General features: G+C 33.7%; 1 protein-coding gene across 1 annotated transcript in view; it reads left to right on the top strand.

The window, feature by feature from the left end:
- The window catches only part of LOC131846990 (transcription elongation factor 1 homolog), a 380,500-nt gene that overhangs the window by 131,310 nt on the left and 224,625 nt on the right, over positions 1-24,565 (top strand). The gene's annotated exons all lie outside the window — the stretch shown is intronic.

Genomic DNA, 24,565 nt, shown 5'->3' with positions numbered 1-24,565 from the left:
TACTTTCAATTTAGCACTTTTATTTGTGGGTACCTACCTATATTTTTTAAAATAGTTACCAGAATTCGTCGTCCCGGTCAGAAATGCGCCCAACTCTTTACTGGCAGCCGGCTTAAAACTATTACGTCCATATTCTGAGTATTTAATAGATCACTGCACAGAGTTAGTGTTGGTGGAAAAACTGGAAAAACACGCGCGTGTTCACGATTCATTGAAGTCGCGCCGCCGCGAGGTAGTCACGTAGTAACCACTACACATACGGGCACAGGTTTCTAGGAAATGCACTCTGAGGAACGTGTGTAGTGTATCCTTTACTAAATCTCGATCCGGAATTTGCAGTACGTGACGCTAAGTGCGTGGGCAGAAGATGTTTTCTGTCTAACTCACATAAAAAAGAAATTTCCTTGTATGAAACCATACCGTACCATTAGAATAGTACGTTTGTACCTGCTTGACTGTGTCAATAGACAACAGGTTTGTAATTGAGAATTGTAGGTATGTATTAAATTCAATTTACGTACACAGAACATCTATAAATAATAGATTTACATGAAATTATCATTTACCTAAACGTCATTTTATGTACCTATTGTTTCATTCAAAATATTGTTTTTTTTTCTGACTACTCTAATGCTGTTGGCTTCAGCTGGCCTTTACAGCTTCACCGGACGTTAGAGGGCGAGTGCAGATGGCATTCCAAACCCGCGCAAGGACTTATAGAGCGGCTGAAGGCCAACTCCTGCCTGACGGATACGATTTTAGTATGAGGGGGTTACTAGGGGTTCGAACCTCGGCTCAGGCCGTCGTAATGACGATCTCCGTTTGAATTGGACGGGTGATCGATCGGAGGGGCAAAATATTGTAGAACTAAGTAATAAATAATGAACATAATTGCCTTACGTTTTACCGTTAAATGTGACTTTCATTTTATTATAATATGGATGACCAATTCCATTTGATCATATTTTTTTAAATATATACTTTATATAGTAAATTCAAATATAAGTAATATAAGATACTGTATATAAGAAAACTGTACTGAAAACCAGTATTTTTTCTGAACTTAATAATCTAAGCAACACAGTATCAACCACAAAAATCGCACGGAATCACATCCTCCAAGAATTTACAAGCGTGAGCAACCATCGAGCACGCGTTCAACATAGTGCATAAATACCAATACAATACAGTATACAGCCAGGAACGGCTATAAGGGACCAATTTAACAGACTTATTGTCTCCGCCCGGTTACAATACGGCGCAGAGGCAAAACAAGCATAAGAGCCACGGAGACCCAACGTCTGCCGGACCAAAACAATGGTATTTAATCAACGATGATAAATGCTGTATTCAAGCACGTTTTTTAACGATACTGCCGTATTGTTTTGGCGGGGCTCACTGAATACTGAGATAAGTCGCCGCTGAGAGTGGCTTAGCTGACAAATTGGAATAAAAGGAATATTTATTTGTGCTCGCTCGTAAAACCATAGGTTTCTATATTCCGTGATTATATAATATTGCACGATTTTAGTTGAAACTTCCATCACGACTCTTCATGATGTAACATGTAATATAAAAAGTATCTAATGTATCCTACATCGGGCTCTGACTTCATATTTGTTCCGTAGAGTGAAAACTCTACGTCCTTGTGGTCTCCAAGTACTTACTTTTAAAATATTATAACATAAGTAGCAAACAAGAGGCTGTATGGGATAGAGTAAATTGGCGTGATATCATTGCAGAGGCTACGATCCTCTTCGGGTCATTGAGCCAGTGGAGCGAGTAAACATATTCAAAAACTATAAATATTGCATAAGAATTTAGTATTGTGTAAATCAGTTATTTATGTTAGTAATGCGTATATAAAAACGAGTCCGGTAGCTGTCTGCGTATCCGACGGCCGTAACTCTATAGATCGCCACTTTCTCATATACTCAACAAAAAGCCATTTCATAATATATTTATTGCACTATACGATGGATATTTGCGTCGCGGACGAGAGCAAACTGTCCGACTTTTGTATAAATCACGATATTTTGTTGAAATAATGCTGAGAAAACGATCGGCATCTCGTGTTGTACGCTGGGGTATGTGCAGAGGTGCTCGTAAATTTGTGCGGTTAAACAGCAGGACGCCAATGGCTCTGAAGGACCGGAGGACGGATAGAACACCGTTTTGATTTATAACAACTCTGCCTCCGCTAACAAGGCAACGTATTTGCAAGCAAGGATCCGCTCAGATGATGCTTGGCGCTGAACTTGGCAGACATGCGAAATAGGGAATGTCACCGTTGTTGTTTCATCGTTAATACAAATTCTAATATCCGAGTCACGACTGGCAAACTCAGGTTTTTGTAGAATTATATCTTGTTTTTTGTTAGGTAGGAATGAAGAGAATATTTAAAAGAAAGTATTACATATGAATGTGGGTGGTTAGGAGGGCAGAGGAAAGCCAAAAAAGAGAAAGATAGATTGTGTGAAAGATGACATCCAAAGAACGGGAGCAAATAAGTAGATGACTGCCAACAGGAATGAATGGAAGAGAGAAACATGTTACGCTGATCCCAAATTAATGAGATAAGGAAGAAGCAGAGATGATATCTTTTATTTTATTGAAATTTGATATTACCTTCAGTTTTGTCCAATGGTCTGTTAAGTTCATACCTATTTTGATTCTCTATTTCTTATGTTTTCGATAAATTGTAATTCCAATATTTGTAAATTATAAGAGGAGGGAACTAGTACCTAAAATACAAGTTTATACTTAGTAAAATGTAAAATTTGTATGAAATATAATTTGTTATTATTATTACTTTTGCACATTTAATCAGTTTGTCTTTTATTTAAATATGACTGAATCATAGATGCATTTCCTATTAAACTGCTACCTTGTCAAACTTACAGGTGTCTACATCTACAAGGTATAATGTTTCCTAAGATTGTTTCAATACCACAGTAAAACTTTGGTATTAAATGCGTTAACTTGCATTATAAAACAGTGTTTACATATTAATTTTATTATAAGTTACATTTAACAAAATATCATCATATTTTTTATGTTGTATTAAATACTTAAGCATATACATATATTTTGCAAAAAAATTGAAATTTATAGTTACTGAAATAAATATTGTATTTTGTATGTAATTGTAATGGCAATAAAAGCTAGCAGTCAGCTAAGCAGCTCGTAATTGGTAAACATAGTCTACATATATATATAAGAAGAAGAAGAACAGCATGACGGACATCACGTTATCATGTGGCGCATTGTATACCTATGTAGTCGTTATCTTTCCACATATTTATCATTCAGTTTATATTGCTTCAATCATATAAGTTTGAGGCAATATAAACTGGGTGGCCAACACCACTCTCTCTGATACCAGCAGTCTGTCTGTTTGTCACTCTAATAAAAAGAAGATGGCACTAATGGTGTGCGCTAACCAGATAAGTCCAGAACAATCTACAAAAACTGTCATGTCGCCTGAGAATGTTGTATTTGGTTGTTTTCGTTTTGGCCATAGAGAGTGGCCCAGGCGCAGTAGCATAATGCCAGCCAATAAATATTTATGCAATTTATTCATATTTGAATCGGTCGAGATGCAATGGTTCAGTTATTATGAGGCTGGTAGTGTTGCAGTTTGATATTGTAAGTACTAAAAAGTTTAAGTTTTGTAATTGCATTGCAATTGTTACTTCTAATGTGAGAATGTACATTTAACCCAATCATTATACAAGCATTTTTTAAGCCCAATTATTAAAAAAAGAATGAAGAAACAAACCAAATGACTCAAATAACAGATATACTTAATTTTATTGATAAGTAAGATTTTAAGAAAGTAAAATATTTAATATGTACCTATTAGTGTAGGTACATTTATATTAAATGGATATTAAAGGAAAACTATGCAGTCAGATGCCTGCATGCCTGCAACTCTGCTTTAAATATTTCTGCCATCAAATGGTTTCCAATAAAATAACAAGCTATGATAATGTTAAGATTTAAGTCTTTAGGAATGAGATTTACAGTGAAAACAGTGCATAGTACCTATATACTATACTTTAGTCCAGAAGAATAAGAACAAGGTACTGCATGTACTGGGTATATATATACATATATATATATTTATTATTAATGGGTTTGCGTAGGTACCTCATCTGATGGGAAATAATGGTTAGGCCTAGATTTTATTCGCGATGTACTTATAGGGGCAGTTTACTCTTTACCATAATGCGAGTCGTCAGTTTTGCCAATCGAATCCTATATAATTTTAAAGTAAATAGAAATTCAGAATATTATCAGTATCATTAGAAGAATATTATAGAAAAATAGACAAGTTATCTTACGTTTTTTAATGAGAGTATATTATAGTATATATTTTTTAAATTTACATTATGCACACTTTATAATTAGTCTGATCAATGGCGAAATAAAAACTATAATAAAATAGTATTGCTTATTATTTTGTATATTTAACAGAACAATGTTTTTAAATCAAATTTAAAGAAAGTAAAGCTACCACGTATGAAATTGCTGCTAAAGAAATATCAAAACTGGAAACAGGAACAACAAAAGCCGATACAATAGGTTGCGGTATCAAAGTTGAGAGGATCGTTGTCAAATCTGGTATCTGTGGAGCCCAAGGATCGCGGCCATCAGCGCATCAGTGTTGCAATAAATACGTCTTCGGTGACAGATAAAAAGGCGGGAATGCGCGCCCGGCGGTCCCCCTGCAGCTCTATGGCTTGTCGTGACACTTTTTCGAAATTTAAAACTTATAACACGTTTTATGGTAGATAGTCCGATTTTGGTTTGTGAGACAAATGAGTTTATGCTTATCTATAGTCGTTTTAATTTAAAATTTATTAAGTTAAAGAACATTATCTGTTATTTTAATATACATTTAAATGAGTCGCTATGCTATAGGTATTTTTTTTTATTTATTAATGTTTTATGGCTCTGGATATAAGTTCTATTTAGCCCAACATAAAGTTTTACAAAATAAATTATAAAAATTAAAGTCAATGTCCACTGTCAAATAATAATAAAAGTCAAATGTTGTTTCTCTGTACGTATTGCAGTGTTGCACGATCTGCTCTATTTGCTACTTAAGAGGCCTCTTAAGCTAAATCAAATCAAATCAAAAATAATTTATCCATGTCGAACATTTTCAAGTTTTTGTAATATTTATATATCATTATCTACTTATAAAGTCGTGGTTTTATTATTTAACTCAGAATATTATTATAAATGTATTTCATGGTTAAATTGATATAATAAAAATAGATGCACTTATTTGTATTATGTGTACAGAATCAATGTTTATTTTAGAAATCTATATTGATTCAAATTATTAATATAGTTAAATTCTCGCCAAAAATGACGCAATTACTTTTTTACGGTGGTTAAAAAGTACATAATGATGTTAATCTTATACTCTGCATGGATACAAATATAGCAAATATCTATATCAAAAATAGTATTTTATTTATAATTTTTACATTAGCTGTAAATTAATTATAAACATAGTCATTGCCTTGTCATTATCCCATTATTTACGGTCGCCACAGTATGTCCTCTTCTTCCACTAATCCCTATCAAGCCGCCATTTCTGATCTTACTATCTTTTTATATATATAATCTTTCACGCAACCCATCTATCTTTTTTTGATCGTGGATGGAAAGGGAGAGGCCCTTTCCATCTATCCACTTTAATATAAAACACTTTCTATAAAACATGGTCCTCGCTGCACCTCCAATTATAACCTCCATAGTAAGTATAACAAAATAATTTCGACTTAACAAGGAGGCCTCTTAAATGGAGTGCATTCGAGTTGCGTGCGAGTCTGTGCGCGCGAACGTAACATTCCGGCGTCGGCGTCCACGCCAATATCTGATGCTGCACACGTGACGGCATCTGCCCCGCCCCGCGCTCGTCCCACACCCATCTCGTGCTTCTTTCGCAACCAATATCCTCAACATATTCTGTACAAGCATGTCGTTTCCCATTCATATCTGTAGATATACTAGAACTGCTGTGAAATACTGAAACGATCTTCAACTTTTTTTTATGTAATTGTTATTGCAATGTATAAATGGACAGTATTACCACAGATAACATAATATTACAGTACTACGGACGTTATCACGTAACACTCGTGATACCCATGTGTTGGCATTCCGGTGGACAAAGATGTTATGCCTCTTACTTCAGCAAAAACACACCTTATAAAACAAGCTGCTAGGCGGATGAAACAGCTCATACAGATGTACGAACGCATACGACTTTTTACAAAGTCGATCACGGTTTTTTTGGCCATTTCTTAAGTGAATTTAGTGTTGCTACATTATCTGGATTAGATTGCCAATCTAAAATGATAATAAGACATCAAAGATATACACAAAAGTTAGATACCATTTTCCAGCATTTTAGATAGTGATGATTTTAGATAGAACGTTAGTGATACTTGCTATGTAATAAAAACGTCAAATGTATTAATTGATTCTCGGCTGACAATTTAATTCAAATTAATTCTACGTACCCATATCTAGTAGTTCCTAGTAATACTATTCACCTTTCGTAGCAAACATGAAGCAATTAATGTCAGTTGAATTAGAATTATTGTAGATATTTCCATGGTACCTTTAGTCCAGTGCGTTAGATCTTTATAAAAACAAATATTATATTTTAAAAATAGAATGTTTAGTATAGCCAGTTACCATATTGTAATATTCATTGAGCAAACTATTAGTATCATTTTTAGAACATCTTATTGGATATAAATAATATATCGACATGTGTTATTATCTACATATACATACTTTCGTGAGTATGAGTAGGAAATTGATACATACTGGTATCATTACATATTCTTACGCGGTCGCTATGCTATACGGTCATATGCAACACCTCTAATGTACAAAGAAGAATAAGAAGAATTTTTTTATTTTCTATAATAATACTAGCTGTCCCAGCAAACGTTGTTGCCTTTTAATAAAAAAAAAAAATTAGGGGTGGACTACCCCTAACATTTAGGGGGACGAAAAATAGATGTTGGCCGATTCTCAGACCTACTCAATACGCTCACAAAATTTCATGAGAATCGGTCAAGCTGTTTCGGAGGAGTATGGGAACGAAAACTGTGACAAGAGAATTTTATATATAAGATGTACAGCTTACGTCATAAAGCACAATATTTGTATTAATCTGCGTAATATTATAACAAATATTTGTAAACAATTGTTTTCATATATTTTGAAGGATTTTACGTCTGTGTCCAAGCCTTAAATAAAGTTAAAATTTTTTGTTAAAGTTTTTTACATTAGATTACAGAAAGTATATTCAGTAAATGCGGTTATATTCATGTATGGCAATATTTATGTTTAGGTACATTTTTTTTATTGGGGGGTTTGTGCTAGTCATGTGCTTGGACCTGTAGCACTGCGACCTACCTACATTACATCTATTGTACTCGCTCTTTTTCAGAGTTCGCTACCTAAACGCGCCAGGCCTAGTAAGGTAACTAAACTGTAAGGTACTAAGATAATTCTATTATATACAGTTATACCTATATTTGCGGAGTAAAAATTGCATGGTTCCACGTTCCGTTATGGCTCAGTTCGTGGTGGTACGTGCGTGAACGTCCCGTGCACAGTCAAGGGTTATCTCGAGTCACTAGTCTAGTCATATGTAGTCTTTGAGGATGTTCCATAAAAAGGTTCAAAGGATATGATGCGCTTACAAAATATATACTAACATATTATATGGTCATGTTAATATGACCAACACACGGTCCTAAAATCAGGGGCAATGTCGGAGCAGTGTAGCAGTTGAAGAATAATATTCTAACATAGAGAAATATATACGATTTAATTATATTATTTGTAATTACATTGAAAGCATAAATAAAAAAATATATTTAAGTAGGTATTTATATCAGTTTTCTAGTATTCAAAACACATGCTGGGATTAGATGGCACTGTGTGAATTGTCCTGGATATAGTGAACATCTTAGTCCTCTAGAATAATAAAAATAATAATGATTATTAATGTACAGGATTAAGAAGTTATGCCTTTTATTACACAAAAATTTTAGATTAATAAGAAAACGACGTTTATTTATGTAATTCATTAGGCGTCAGTGACATAACATGTGCTCGTTGGCAAAAAAAGAAAAAATGTAAAAAAAAATAACATACAACCATTGAAAGTAGGTGTACTAAATCGCTGTATCATCGAGGCTGTCATGCCAATCAGTAACAAAATAATATAATCACCTAAGTTAATTTCAATTTCAATAACAAACAAAACAAATAAAGATTTTATGAATGCAAAATCTGAGGCGGCAACTATGTAGTCATAACGCCATTCATACCACACGATTCGATCTGCAGACCTAGTATCAAGAATGCATAAAGTGTGACTTTGGTCCGCGGTGTCTCTCAGTCGGATGCCGCGCCTGCTCACTCACTGCTCCGCTTAAATAATTCGCGTTGTTGACCGGCGCCGACGGTGCACTCCGTTCCTGTCGGTGTTGCCATGCTGCGATGCTGCGATGCTGCGGTGTTGCGGTGTTAGCAATTGTCGCGCGCGTTTGCGATACGATCGCCGACCGCGCCGGCGCCGCCGATCTAGATCGCGGCGACCAAAGACGCGGCGGATAAAGTCGTCGACGTGCGTACGCGCACCCGAGCAATGCTTTTGAACGCAACTATTCAACAGCGCTTGGCATCCTAGCGAAATCGCGATATTTTTGCTTTCCGACGACTAAATTAAAAGTTGCCTCTTTGTAAGATTTATTGAGGTACTTTGTGGTTTCTAAAAGGTTTATTATTTTTAATTCTAGAACGGTTTCGATAAAATCTTTAAGATTTGGTATTATATTATAGGTATTACATCTGACTAGCTGACCCGCGCAACGTCGTCTGCACTATACATACTTGACATTTATCATTATTATTTACGTTTATATTATAATATATTTGCATATCTTTTTAAATTATATCCCATTATATTCTAATACATAAGCTACATTATGCAATTTTCATCAAAATCCGTAGATATAGTAGTTTTTGCGTGAAACAGTAACGAACATCCATCCATCCATCCATTCATTCATACAAACTTTCCCGTTTGTAATATTAGTATCATTAGGTATAATGACAGTCAACCTGACCGTCCTCACGATGGAAATTGGCATATCGTATAGTTTCGCTATAAAACAGAAAATCACCATCAATAAAAAAATATACTATTGTCATACAAAAAAATAAGTTTTCATCTTACTAATATTATAGGTAAATGCAGTATTTTATGAGGGGGATGGACGGATGGATATTTATTACTCTTTCACGCAAAAACTGCTGAATGGATTTTAATGAAACTTTACAATGGCATAGCTTACATCAGTATATATATATAATAGTAATAATAACACATACGTAGGCTATAAATTTTACGCGGATGATACCGCGGGCATGGCTTACCATTTTCACACTTATACTGTGACTGTGACGCAAGCAGTGCATTAGATAAAATGTGTGAGAATGTGTTTTTTTACTATGAATAGCGATAAACTTTAAACTTATGCCTATCACTTTGAATCTTTATAAGTGATCGGTATGAGCTTAAAGCTTAAAAAAGGGAGGAACTTTAATTCCTTTTTTAACATGGAAAACAAATGATTAAAACAACGTCCTTCTGGCTAAAGTTGCCGCCTCAGAGCCTCAGTGGCTGGACGGCATACTAAAATGATTGTAACACCGCCATAACCGGCAAAGGGTCGGCCTGAACCATATAAGTAATCAAATAAGTATTAATTAAAATTATCAAGCAAAAGAAAATGGTGAGTTTTATTTCACAGCAACGTAATTAAGCGCTTTTTGTGCTTGATACACTTTGTCACTAGCGGCGTGTCGCGGACATGACAGAACTTACAATATGCAACATGCTTTTTCAACAATTTATCGACACTATTGAAGTGGCGATCGAGTTTTTTGATGAATGCATTCATCAAAGACATTCGATGCAGATGTGCGAGGAATACAAATTGGTATACAAAATAATTTGTATTTCCAAATGAACACAACTGTGTGAAATTATTCTGATAACATTCTTGATAAATAAGCGCAACACTTTGTTTTGTTGCACTAAAATTATAATACATAAATAATTCAATAAACTCAATGATAATATTACAAAGAGAGAGAACAGATCTTGTTATGAGGAAACTAAACTATGGAACCACAGTACCTATAGATTTGAGAAATACTTTCACCGATTGAAATAAGTACAGAGCTAAAGTATTCCAAAGTGACATAGATTATATTATCACAAAATTCAAAAGTTAACACCCAGTTTAAGTCAAGTGAGCCACTACTGAAAAATATACGGATTTGACAAAATTCAAAGCCTTAATTTCTGATAAACTAACTTTACTTATTTTCTGATAGTTTATTTTCTATATTTATATGTTATAGAATAACGTTAAAAAATAGCCCACAGAAGTGAGACACATCCTGTTGACAGTATTATTTTAAAATAAATATATGGGTAAAATATAAAATTAACAAAATCACTTGATCAGTTTTCTTTTTTTTGAACAATAACTAAATCGTCTTCGAGAATTTGATTCGTTTAAAAAAGGCGGTGTACCGGTCTTCCAAAATTATAGTGTTTAAACATTTTAATACATCGCTATGAAATGTGCGTAAAAGTTATAAAATGGAGGGCTCCGTAATATATGTAGCGCTGCCTCCTGGCGACCATTACTTAGTCCGGGCTTGTTATTAAATTCGGCCTTATTTATTTATTTATGAGCATGTTTATTGTATACGATGCCTCTCTCATGTTCTTGAATTCACCGTTTGTATCACATTATCGAACAATGGAATACAATAAGGTAATTTCAAAGTTTTCACCAGTACACAAATCTGAATGTTGGATTGTGACTTATCTACTCCATAATTTTACAAACATATCATATCACACTAAAAATTGCATTTAAGTTACCGGGTTTTTTTTGTCCCGCTCAAAATAACCGTCAAAGTACAGATATAGACAGTTTTTCCAGGTGAGATGTCTGTGTTATATTGATATACCTATGCCTAAGTTATCATTTAATATACATTTTGATAACTTATTATTTTAATCGTGTAAATAATAACAGAAGACGACTTTGTTGTTGACATTATTTATATAAACAATACAAAAAAAGATTTATTCCTGATAAACTTATAAAAACGTATTAAGTGACAATGAATCTTATTAATAGAAATTTTAAATTGATCAATAATATTTATATTTCCATTAAATTACTCTTTGGCTGTCTATGGGATGTTATTAAAACAAATACGACTGTAATGAATCACACAAAAGTGTCGATTATCGTCATGATCACGACGCCTAGGCGCGAACAACGCGCCGACAAAAAGAACTTTAATTCAGACTTAATTACAGTGGGCTCCGATCACATGAAATATCGGTTTGGTTGGAGTATCCAAATGTAAGGTACAGGTGGCGAGTACCGCCCAGCCCGCGGGCCTCCACACTTGGTCTCGGGCTCCGCTTCAGACCTACTCAATACCTACCTACCACTCTTATCAATTTATGGACTGTACCCTTATTATTCAGTACGTAGTTCCACATTCAAATCGGGTCATCCCCCATCCAATTGCGAATTAAATCAAAAAACAACTATCCTTTCAGGCGGCAGTTCTCTGTAACTATATGCATCGAGACTAAGTTAAAGTATTTTCGATATCTCTCAGATTTATCTTTAAAACCTACTCGGTTTCTGGGATCGTTTGCAAGGAGCATTAGCGAGGGCGAGTCGTCCGTACTGAGCACTGAGCGCAGAGCAGATGCATCGAGCACGAATCGAGTTTTCCAATAATTTCATACTGAACGAGTCGAGATCGAAGTGGTGTAGTATCAGCAGTGGATCTCGCGCCTTCGGCCACGCGCGCCTGGCTATGTACGGCCCTTATTAAATGCAAAATATTGCATCTTTACATAACCGAGATCTCGTTAACATTGCATTACCAATATTTTACAAGAAGCCTCTCCCCGTTTTGTTACTAATTTATATCGCGTCAGTGAAGTACTGTTTGATTGTTAAACCACAAAGTAAATAGATGCACGTCGATTTCATAGTCGTAAAATTTAAACTATTTACATATATATACATGCATCTATTGACACTTATTAATACTCTCTCACTATTATTACTCATTCTTAAATTAATTACAAGCAATATTTTTAAAAAATCATTTATAGGTGGACCCTAGAAGTATAAACATAATACAGTAGTACCCCATGTCTACATTCTCGAAATTATTCAAAATAAAAAATGCGTTAAATTTTTAAACTTCTCTTCATCCTGTATGTTAAATAGTACCTAATATTGATTCGACTAAACTAGTTAACAAGTATTATTCTCCGCAGTTCTTAATGATATTATACGTTGTTCATACTAGCTAATTCTCACTTCATATTTCTTCTGCAACAAGATGACGGCGGCTGGCCCGCCCTGCCGTACCGTGTTGGGCGGAGTAGATCGTTCGATGCTGTGCGAGTGGATTGTTGATCATGGTTGATGGTTGATCACGTATTAACGAGAGAATACAGATATATTTAATTAAAGATTAAAAGAAAATAAATAATTAGGTGCAAAATGATCATATCTCATGAAATAATTACTATTACTGTGTTTCGATGGTACCAGTGGTTTAGCGGTTTAGCACACCACTTTACTTCCGATGGCCGCGGATTCGATTTCAAGCTCGGCACAAACATTTGTATTCATGAGAAGGACTGTTTGTATCGGTGTTGTGTTTTTTATAATATTGTATATGGATTTACAAAAAATGTACAGAAGTATGTACAACCGTTGTCTAACGCCCATAACAGAAGCTCTGCTTAGCTTGAAACTAAATGGCGCAGTGTGAGATGTCCTAGATTATTAAGTAATAAACTTACGATACAGCCGTCTCGTATGCAGCACTATGAATATTATATTATTTTGTGATACCTGTGACCACTTATTAGTTTCCATTCCAGAGGACTAAGATGACTCTTATGCTGTGATTATTATCCATCACTCTATGATGGTCTCTTATCTTATAACAAATAGATTCATAAGAAAAGGGCATTAATGGATTTGTTTATGTAATTGGAATAGCAAATATGATGATCATGCATCCGTAAAGCATCAGGGACATCACATCATGAGGCTATTGACATACTAGACTTCGGCAAGTAAAAAACGAAATTAGTTAGTAGAGAAACTAGTTTATAGAGTTAGTCTAGAAATATAGCAAAACCATACTCATCGAAGATTGATTATTTTTATAGTATTTATTACTGAAAAAATAACAGAATTTGATTATACCCACAAAAATTTGGTTGCAACTAAACCATTTTAATTACTAGTACAACTAGGATTTCATCGCTATTTTTCAGTAAATGTCAATAAATATTTTTGTGATAGGTAATTACTAAAGTATGGTATTAAATTTTTCTTTGTTCAATGTAAGGTGTCATGCATTTATAATATCACTGCATATCTCATCTTTTAGAATATAGCTTATAATTTACCCGACGACAGAATTTGGTGATACAGGTATTCACGCATACTATAAAATATCATGTAGCATTTACATTTTTTTTATTTTGTTACAATGGTGCTTAGAAATAGAAATAGAAATAATCTTTATTCAAATAAACTGAATATAAGCAAATTTTTTTGATTCTACCGCTTATTCGGAATGCAGATTCATCACAAGAAAATGCATAAAACTTGTGTATTGCTCTTTTAAATAAATATTGATTTACTTATATTTAATTAACAACAAGGATTAGGCATGCGACAATCAACATGGAAACCGCTACGTACTTAATCTCTGTTCAATCAGATAACATTGTACGCTATGAATTTTAAGTTAAATATTTTCTACAAAAACATTATTATTATTTATAAATTCTTCAATTTTATTATAAGCTTTTTTACAAAGATAATATTTTATGACACATTTGAATTTTTTTTTCTAGTAAATTGTGTACAGACTCTGGGAGTTTGTTGTAAAACCTTACGCAATTTCCATAAAACGAATTACTAATCTTGATTGTAGTATATATCGGCATATTTAAAGATTGTATTAACAGTAACTATTTGTTAATACAATCATTCATCTGCCGTTATTATTTGAGACTCACCTGTACGTACCACCACCCACATTTACATAAAACCAAATCGCCCTGTAAAGGTAGGCGACAGAGCACGGAATTCAAAATATCCATAAATGTAGCTGGCAGCATACCGTGGGCCATACTTAAAAACAAAATTAAAGGGGATAGCCGTACGATAATATGAATTAAAAATAATAAAACAAAAAAAAAAATAGAAGTCACGGATCGCCTCGAGTCAGTTTTTTTATGTTGTTTTTTTTCGAACGATGGCCGAGAACAGACTGGCCGGTATCTCTTGACAATATCTTTGACGAGTTTTTTTATGCGGGCTTATTTTTAAATGAACAGATTATAAATGGTTGTTTGGCGATTTAACGCCCAATCTAATTAGGCAAATGATATGTGTTTTTGGGTAAAGATCGATTCATGATAGCTTGTTTGCTATTTATTGATTGATTTTTAATTGAGTGTTGTGATTTGTAGCCCGCGGTGTTTTTATTGCTCTTTATCGATTAAAACATAGTTTATATTGTATAGATAGCGTTCATCATATATCTATTCGTGTATATGAATAATATCATGGTATTTTGATAATGATTATGAATGTCGATAGTAGATGAAAGTTGCAAATTAACTGTTTCTTTTTATTTTGGTTGAAATAACATAACATTTATAATTTATACATAAATTTATATTCTTTTTTAATTTAGATAGCATTGCAACTGTTTTGCAAAGAGCTTCTAAAATTATAATTAATTTTATTTTTTAATTGCTCCTGTAACTTCTAGAAATATTTTATTTGTCAATAAGTAAACTCAATTTTTTTTTCGAGTCCTATCAGACTGTAGTTCAAGTCTAGACTGGTTCTGTTTTTAATTTAATATGTTCTATAATAAAAACAGAAACACGTGTTGATAAACTATCACCAAAAAATAATGATAACAGTAGGACACTTGTACTAATAAAATATTTCAATGTTTTAGTACCTACTTACTTTAAAGATAGCGACAACATATCTATTTAGATCACATTATTATTTTTCCCGGTAAATTATAGGTTATTTTTTATTTATGTAATTAAAATACCACACAAGCCACCTGCTTAAGTGATGCCCGTAACACCACTTAGGGCTTCCATTCCTGAGGATTAAGATGTCAGGCCTCTTATACTGTAATTTCACTGAAACAAATTTATAAATTATTTATCTTGGTAGCTGATATAAGGAAGACTGAGTTTAGGAAAACTGAGTGACCATATTACTTTTCAGAAAGCCTATATCTAAAATACTTAAGTTAACCGTTTTGTTTACAAGAAATTATTATTCCCAGTTTCCAAAACAGTTTTAGCAATAGGTACAACTCGGTATCCAGACCAACAAAACATTATTGACAACACTACATAGGTAATAATATGGAACACTATACAAAATACGTAATGACAGTATTTTTGTCGTATAACAAGAAAACAATTACCTATAAGTTAACAGAAACATCTACTGATAAGATATCGTTACTTCCAAGAAAATTAGCATTAAAGGTATTGATGATTCAAATTACATTGCTCCCTGTGTGTTTTTACTTCACTCAGGTGCCTATCATAACATTTCATTTAGGGCTAACGGAACGATCTTACAGTTTTTCTTGCGTTGTCAACGAGCAAGTGTTGCGCGGATCAATAAAAATCCAATGAATTGAATATAAGCGGTCTGAACATCTAGCATCTTTTGAACATCATAATTTAACGGTGTAAAAACTGGTGTCATAATAAATAAATCAGTACATTTTTCACCGTCCATAACTTAAGGCGGGAAATCGGATGGAAGTCGAGGGCGAAACTTTTAAAAAAGGAAACTGCTCTTGCGGCGAGCACGCGCGCCGCGATTGGCCAACGTGGCGGAGGCGGGAGGCAGTGCGCGCGCGATTGGTCCTCCCTAACGCACTGTAGGCGCGTTCTCTACGTACACGAACAAATAGATTTTTTAAACAAAAGTAATTTTCCTATTCTTCTTGTTGCGTCTCAGTTTGAATAGTTTGTTTTTGCTCGGGCCTCGTTTTGTATTGTTTATTGTGTTCGAATGCGCGACAATCCACTCCCGGTTAATTCTCGATGTTACCCGGCGACTTCTCTCCTTATTGTTGCGCCGGGGCCGTATGCAAATTTTGTAAAAACCGACAATTGTTATGAAAAACAAACACGCGACTGTGTCGCAACGCAGGAAACCGACGTCGACTGGAAAACGATTTTTAATTAACGTAATATGATATGAGCAAACAATAGGCAATGAAGTTCGATAATACTGCCTACTTGGGTTCTTAATTAACGTATGGGTAATTTTCATTTTTCTTGTTAAATACTGTAGATAAGTTAGTACCTTGTATATTGTCATGCGTATTCGTATACTCACACCTAGGTGTAATTCCATCAGGTATAGGGTATACCTGATGTTATAGGTGTAATAGGTGTTGTAATATGTACTTAATCAAGTTATAGAGATATAAGTTTAAGACATAAATAACAAGAGTAGAAATATGTATATATATATATATATATATATATGTATACCTACCAAATATAAATAAATACAGTATGGTAAAATATTACATACTAAATTAGTAAGTAGGTACCATACTTTACATGCTATTGTTATTGGTATTAAGTATGTAATAAAATACATAATCTAATTTTTTTTTTCACAAAACATTGACAGAATTTACAGTGACATAGACAATTTTTCAGCCCAAATACATATTTTTGGTAAACTGGTGCCTATAGTAGCGGAAGAACCTGTGACACGGGACACCTGGTAATAAATAATTAATTCTAATAATAATAATAACATTTCATGACAATTCACACAGCGTTACCTAGTTCCGAGCTAAGCAGAGCTTGTTTTATGGGTACTAAGACATCTGATATAAATACATTTTATCGTAAATACATACATAGTATACTAAGAAAACAACCGATACAAATAGTCATACTCATGAATACAAGTAAGTTATTTGTACCGTGCCAAGAATCGAACCCGCGACCATCAGAAGTAAGGGTGGCTAAATGCTAAACCGTTAGACAACTGAGGCCCTCGTTATATGTATTCTATTCTTTACCCGTTCATAATAATACTTATACTTATACTATATATCTATCTATGTATTTTACTTTCTATAGGTACTAGGTATACCTATAGAAAGTAAGATTGCTTAGTAAATGTAAACATGTTTTGTAAATAACATGCCCTGGCAGTGTCGGCACGCTATGTTTTAAGTCACATCCATCAATCGTCACATATTTGCACGCCAGTTTAAAGAAAATAAAGAAAAATATTCAAATAGTTACTATATACCAGGTAGGTATAGCTAAACTATGTATGTCATCGCGTCCATGTAAATAGATTTACCTACTTTAACCTATTTATTTTGGAGTAAGTACGGCACGGTTACGGTAGTCGCACCCAGCTACCATACGGCATAAAAAATCAAATGATTTTAACTTAAATTTAATTTATTAATAAAAATACTACATTTAAGGTTACTAAGTAACTAATAATCGAATGATACTGTTTGATGGTAAAACGAATGTACTCTCGAAGTCGTAACACAAACCACAGTTGCCACAAGAAGATAGTCAGCGTTTTGTAAAATTAATATGAAATAAAATATATTAAAACAAAACTGTTCAACTACTATATATATTGAAATTGTGACATTGTGGTTGTTCATTTCTTCGTGGAAGTTCTGCTCTTCAGCAATTTTTATTAGAGCAGTGCACTGAAAAATAATAATAAACTCTTTACCGTGTACAGAGAAGAAGTATAATAAGAGAAACAGTAGGTAGAAAAGTAATAACAAAAGGCGGTCATATCGCTATAAGCAATGTCTTATAGTCAACCTGGAAGAAAGGACTAATATATATAGAAAAGTTACGTGGCAGACACGCGATACTATATTTATTAAACGAATAAACAGACATAGATATATACTATATAATTGTGTAAGTATCAGAAAAAACATGACCTATAGAGAGAGAAAATGAGACACTAAACCGGGTATTTAGTATGAAATCGGAAATTAGGACGGAAAAGAATAAAGAAAAGAAGGAATAATACATGAAAATTCCTGCGAAGACGAATGAGAAGTCACTTGAGTTGATTTTGGAACTGCATGGAAAAACCATATATGAATGTCAAAATGTATGTCGAAAAAATATCTCATAGAGGGGAGCAGTAATAGCAAAAGAGTCAGTAGGTTGTACCTATATGAGAGTTTTTAGAGGAAGGGTATTATTAGTAATGTGGTCGAATGACCTCATTGCTAGCAATGTTAAAACATTTTTAAGGTTCACCTCCAGGCGGGTCTTCCTAAAAACCATTATGTTAATTCCTGGAGAATTTGTCAGGATAACTAACTGACCTAAAAGTCCCTAAATAAATGTAAGAATAAAAAATAACTAACTGACCTAGTTCAAATTCAAGTCAAGTTCTAACGATCATATTTATACATATATATAATTGTCTATTTTATTTTTCCGCGCAAATGAAATCGGCCGTAGAGAATTTTTCTAACCTCAAATATCTTAAAGTAGAGGGTACAAGAATACCTACGTATACTTACAACAGACACTCGAATCTATTCGCGTTAACAGAAGAAATGTAAGAGTAGTGTATTCGTAGTTTTCATCTGAAATCGCCTTTCGGTGGTTCGTGCTTCAAACTGCGAACTGCTTAAAATATTCATTAGATAAGTGCAAGTCGTGCACCGCCGGCGTAGAATAACAAATACGTAGATTCATATCGTCAAATTTTAATCTGTATCAGTGCTGACATGCTTAGAATAATGGCTGACATTATAATGTTAATACTACCATTGATAACCCGTATATATGTAGGTACATAGGTATCGTTGCATCTACTAATTTACTTGGTCGAGTGGGTAAACTTCAACTACTACTATGACGTAAGTACTGTAATATATTTTATATAAGTACCTAAATAAAACAATAGCACAGATAAATACTTCAAAAAGAAAGCGTTACCTAAATGTCTTAAGCAAAAGGCAGCCTTATCTCCAAAAACAATTTCTTGTAGACAATCTGGGAGGCCAAAGAATATCAAATTAATAGCATCTAGTATATTTCCATATCATAAATGTACTATACTAATTTGTTATCACAAAAGCAATTCAAACTAGCATTAGCGTAGCATTATGTACCTACCTACTTACAATGTTAACACTTTCCAGTCTGGATAATCTGTAATAATATACGGATTTACTTACGGATATTAAATTAGTATTTGAAAATCTGAAGTATTGTCTCACATAGACTGGGTTACATCGTAGCTAATACATACGTTACTTATTATTTCTTTTGTATCTATATTTAACCGTTCTATTTCTTTGCGATCGCAAATAACCATATAATAAATTTAAAAAAAAAATTAATAAATTCAGATTTGGAACGTCACACATGGAACATTACATACATTTTTTCACATGTTCTCGAACATTCCGTGGCATCACTTTAAATTCAGTGTACAATAAATTGTAATTTATTATTTTAATATTCCTCCAGCAAACACTATTAATCTTTCAAATTGTATATTTTTTTTTATTAACTGAATGAAACTTACGCGGAATAACTAACAGTACCTAATTGGGGTATTTTTTTTGGTTTCAGGTTTATCGCGGATTTTAAGTTAATATGACGCAGTCAATCTATACCTAATTAAAGAAGTTATCGTGTCCGTAAACTAATGCTCCTCTCCTTTTAGAAGTCAGATAATAACTATAAATATGTATTTATTTACATATATAACTCTAACGAATGCACTTTAACATCTATATTAACAGAGGTTAAACATTAACCTATGGTGGACTTAAAACCTAATGGCATTTTCTACCAGTGAACTATGGGTAGTGTAGAAATAAGTTGTTGGCGGTACAAATACTATAAATCTTACTAATATGTACTTTAAACGTGATAGTTTGTGAGTATGGATGGATGTTTGTTAGTCTTTCACGCAAAAACTATTACACGCATTTTTTAAAATTTACAGTAACATAGCTACATACATACATCCCACATAGGCTGTAAAATTCATACGGATACAGCTAATAATAATATAAATATGCCATAAGTCACAGCAACGTGCACTGCTAAACCGAACAGCGGGCGCACAAGACTCAACTCATGAGATGTTCGAGATTGCCTCCATTTTTCCTCCAAATTGCGGCCTTTGTTATGCAAAGCGCGCAGGCGCCGTGTGCGGCCGTCGCTCGTCGGAGTCCCGCGCCCGTGTGACACGACTGCTATCGTACATCGCACCACCGCAGTTTTTACAATGCGCCTAGCTGATTAGAATATTTCATCAGTCTAGGCCTATTCTGTTTTTAATTACCGCGATTTGGTGCTTGGGAGGTCGTGTAATCTGCTCTTGCGCACGTATTGCGTACGCTTCTTGTTTGTTGCTGTGTACTCTATCTAACCAATTACATTTAGATATAATTTTGTTATAAACAAGATATTTGTCTCTAGTCTAGTAACTACTAGTAAGACAGAAACTTTTTTTATAGCATTATAACAAAAGAGTTTGCGGCTCGTTTACCGCCTCCCATGAGCACCCGCAATACCGTTGCCGGGCTTTTGGGAAGGAATAACCTCATTTCTTGAAGGTATTAATATCTTATCTGTTCGAAAATATCATTGCTGAAGGGTAATTTCACAATGTAGCGGCAAAAAGTTTCTGGAGAGACGCACGGTGGAGGACTGCTATTCATCTAAGTGATGGGGATAAAAACATGCTTAGAAATACAGAAAACACTCAGAGCGATACAAATAAACGTACACAATAATAGAAATATTTGCGAGGAATCAAACTCGCGGCGATAGGAAGTAAGTAGTGTGTTAAACCGCTAGATCGCCGAGTCCGTCAAAAGGTATCTAATATATACAGAATAAGATCGGACCCCTCACACACAAGTCGTCGATTTCGATTTATGACCAAAGCTCGGTTTTTAACAGGACACCGCAAACGCAACTATGTAGCTATGAAACTTTGCAGTTAATCATTTTGATTCCGACCATTTTCAGTAGACATTGTCATGCAAGACTTTCTAGTCGATAGGAATTCTAGTTATATAAAGACAAGATGATCTTCTAAATTTTAACCAAGTAGTTTGATCATTGATCTTTACATTGTAAGAGATTTATTTACATACAAATAAAAAATATTAAGCCTATTGTCTTATGTAAATATTAGTATGTATTATCATTTTTTAATCAATTACTTATTACTATGACAGTAATTCATAGTAATTCTGAAAATAATGCAGTTCAATATTTAGGATTGTCTATTTATGCAAGGATGAAGAATTTATGCATCTACATATATATTTAGTCTAAAATTATGCTTTTTAATCATTTGGGACTTCATAATATTAGGGATATTTTTATTTATATTTAACAATAATGTTCAGATACAGCTATATAATATTTTCAGCTTCTGTTGTAAGTAGGGTAGCCAATTTAAAACATTTATCCTTAGAGATATACATATTTAGAAGAAATAATATGCTGATAAAATCTAATAATAATAAATCAATATACGATTGAATTTTGCTCTCTAACCTCGTACATTATCAAACTATTACAAATTTGTGTAGGTAACATATCTTACAAATTTGTACGAGGATGGAAATATCTTAGCGCCCTAAGTTATAAATCTCGTACTTGTAAAATGATTCTCGGCTCTCGATCGGAGGGGACTATGGAAACCCCCATAGTCCCCTCCAATCGCTCCTCCGTCCAATTCAAACGGGAACCGAAATTACGACGGCCTGAGCCGAGGTCCGAACCCCTAGCGGTGCCTTCAAACTAAAGTCGTATCCGTCAGGCAGGAGTTGGCCTTCAGCCGCTCCATAAGCCTTTCCGCGAGTTTGGAGTGCCATCTGCACTCGCCCCTATCGTCCGGTGAAGCTGTAAAGGCCAGCAGCATTAGAGTAGCCCGTTAAAAATACGTTTCCATAGTATACCTAATATGTACGACAGAAGAATTCAAACATGACATTTTAATACAGATAGTTTACACATCTGTAACAAATAAATTGTGAGTACTTCATTTAAAAGGTCTATATCATAACAACCCTTTTACGTTAAAGGGTTGTTATCCTTTTAAGAAGACGATCTCTTCTAAATATTTAAATGATATTAAGTTTAATGTACATTAAATAGATATCTATATCACCATTACTAAAATAGCCAATCATTTATCTACATGAACAGACAGGCAATCTACAAAATGAGCCCTCATTGATTTTCCTACATTAATAATAATTGCGATAGTTCCACAAAAACAACAATAATTTGTGCCACTACACCTTTCATTGCAGAATTATTATGGTGCTTATTTCATAGTAATTAAAAAGTATTTTCGCTTATCATTTGTTTGGTAGCAGCAAGGGTTTGCTCTAAACGATTCAGCGTGGTTATCGCGCATCATACCGATGCATCATATTTGTCGAGTGTTTCGTCATCGGAACAGCGAGATCGGAATCGTATCGATAATGAAGCTATGCATTAAAGCATCACGAGTCACCTGCACTCACTACCTACTGTTGGTCCGCTTACTTATTATCAGTAAAGTAATGAATGACGCACTACAAATTAACAATGTTACAAATATTTTAATTAACCTTTACATTCCACCGTTGCAGTGCGAATTAATCCCAATTCATGTAATACACTTTTACAATGTGACCTTTTTCTTGGCGTAATATTTTATTTTTTATGTTGCTTGTAAAAATTATCAATATGATATCTAATGATTCTATGGTTAATTGATAAACATGAAGCTTTTTCAAATTACAGCACAAAATACGGCTGTGTACCTGTGACTGACTACAGGTCATATTCATCCTTCGTGCAGGCGGGAGCCGACTCTCTTTGCGTCGATTTCTCCTCCTTGGGTGACTACCCTTGAGTCTCTGGATTAGTCGGCACTTGTTAGTGCCGACTAATCCAGGTTATAAGGTAATCTTAATCTAGGGGATTAAGATTACCTTATAACCTGTTGTTTATTAATTTGGTATTTGGATGTTTTTTGTCGTCGTACGCATGTCGTCAATCCATCTTGAATTTTCTGTTCTCTATTTGCCATGAAATCATTCATAGATAAGCTTTCTTACTCAGTCGTTATCAACTACTAATTAAAGCTCTAGGTTTTCTTTATTTAAGATTGTCTTAAATACTGATACTCTAATTATGAACTCCTCCATATCTTATCGTATTCTTTAATAGTTGTATTTATTTTTTCATTTATACAATAATGAAAAAGAAATCTTGTAACTGAAATAAATTATTTACATTTCCGATCTAGGTACCTAGTACATATGATAATATTTAATACAAAGTAAATGTTCTATATATCAGAATTGAAATCTTAGCGACATTGTGCTTTCGAATTCGGTCGTGTCCATAGTTAGAGCTAGACTAAGAGGGAACTTGCAAAGATCACGTGAGATTAGTTGGCATACGCCGTCTTTTTTTAAACAACGCTTGACCGTGCGCGTTTAAAATGCATACCACGGGCATAAATTTAAATTTGTATCGTTATCGAAATAGTTGAACAATTTATGAGCAAGGAGAAATGTAGTTGCATGAGTTATGCCCTGTAATAATACTAGTCGATGTACGCATGTTACAAAGCTTACAAGTCTAATTACATTCAGTATTTTTAAAGGAAATGCATTGTTTTCATGTTTTTTGATGTCGTAAACTCGCCTTGCATTTCCTAACTCAATTATTCTAATTAACAATTTTTTATTAATTTCGTTTAGTGCTTTTGCATTTAATGTGATTTGGTTTTAGTGGATTAATACTTAAAAACTTAAGTATGAAATATTAAATTTTGGGTATTTTCTCTTTCATACTTTATAAATTGGTTGTAATTTTAGAGTAATTGGCACAATTATATAATGTAGAACATGTAGAAGTGATGGAGGTGAGAAACAAATGGTGGAAAGGTTAAAGTTACTACAAAATCATAGTAGATGTTTTGAAGAGGACTTAATGTGAATTTTATTTACTTAATCTATACTACTTATTACGTTCAAATTAATTTGCAAGGCTCAACAAAAAATTAAAACTTATGTATCATGTAGATGCAATATATTCAGACTTTTAGTCATTGTAAGGAATTAAATGATAATAAAAAGCGAAAGAAAAACATCTTTATTACAGACATTTTATCTATCTAGAAAAGGCACGTCAAATCATATTACTTGACAATATAATTAGTATAGTGGAATATCCAGGTGTCAGTTAACTTTAAATTCTGAATAATTGATGTGTACACGAATTGTTATTAATGCAAAAGAATTATCA

Source organism: Achroia grisella, unplaced genomic scaffold, assembly GCF_030625045.1.
Source record: "Achroia grisella isolate CSIRO2021 unplaced genomic scaffold, CSIRO_AGI_Agris_v1 utg515, whole genome shotgun sequence".
Taxonomy (NCBI): Eukaryota; Metazoa; Arthropoda; class Insecta; order Lepidoptera; family Pyralidae; genus Achroia; species Achroia grisella.
Note: the sequence above shows the minus strand (reverse complement) of the source record. Positions and strands in the feature narration are given on the sequence as shown.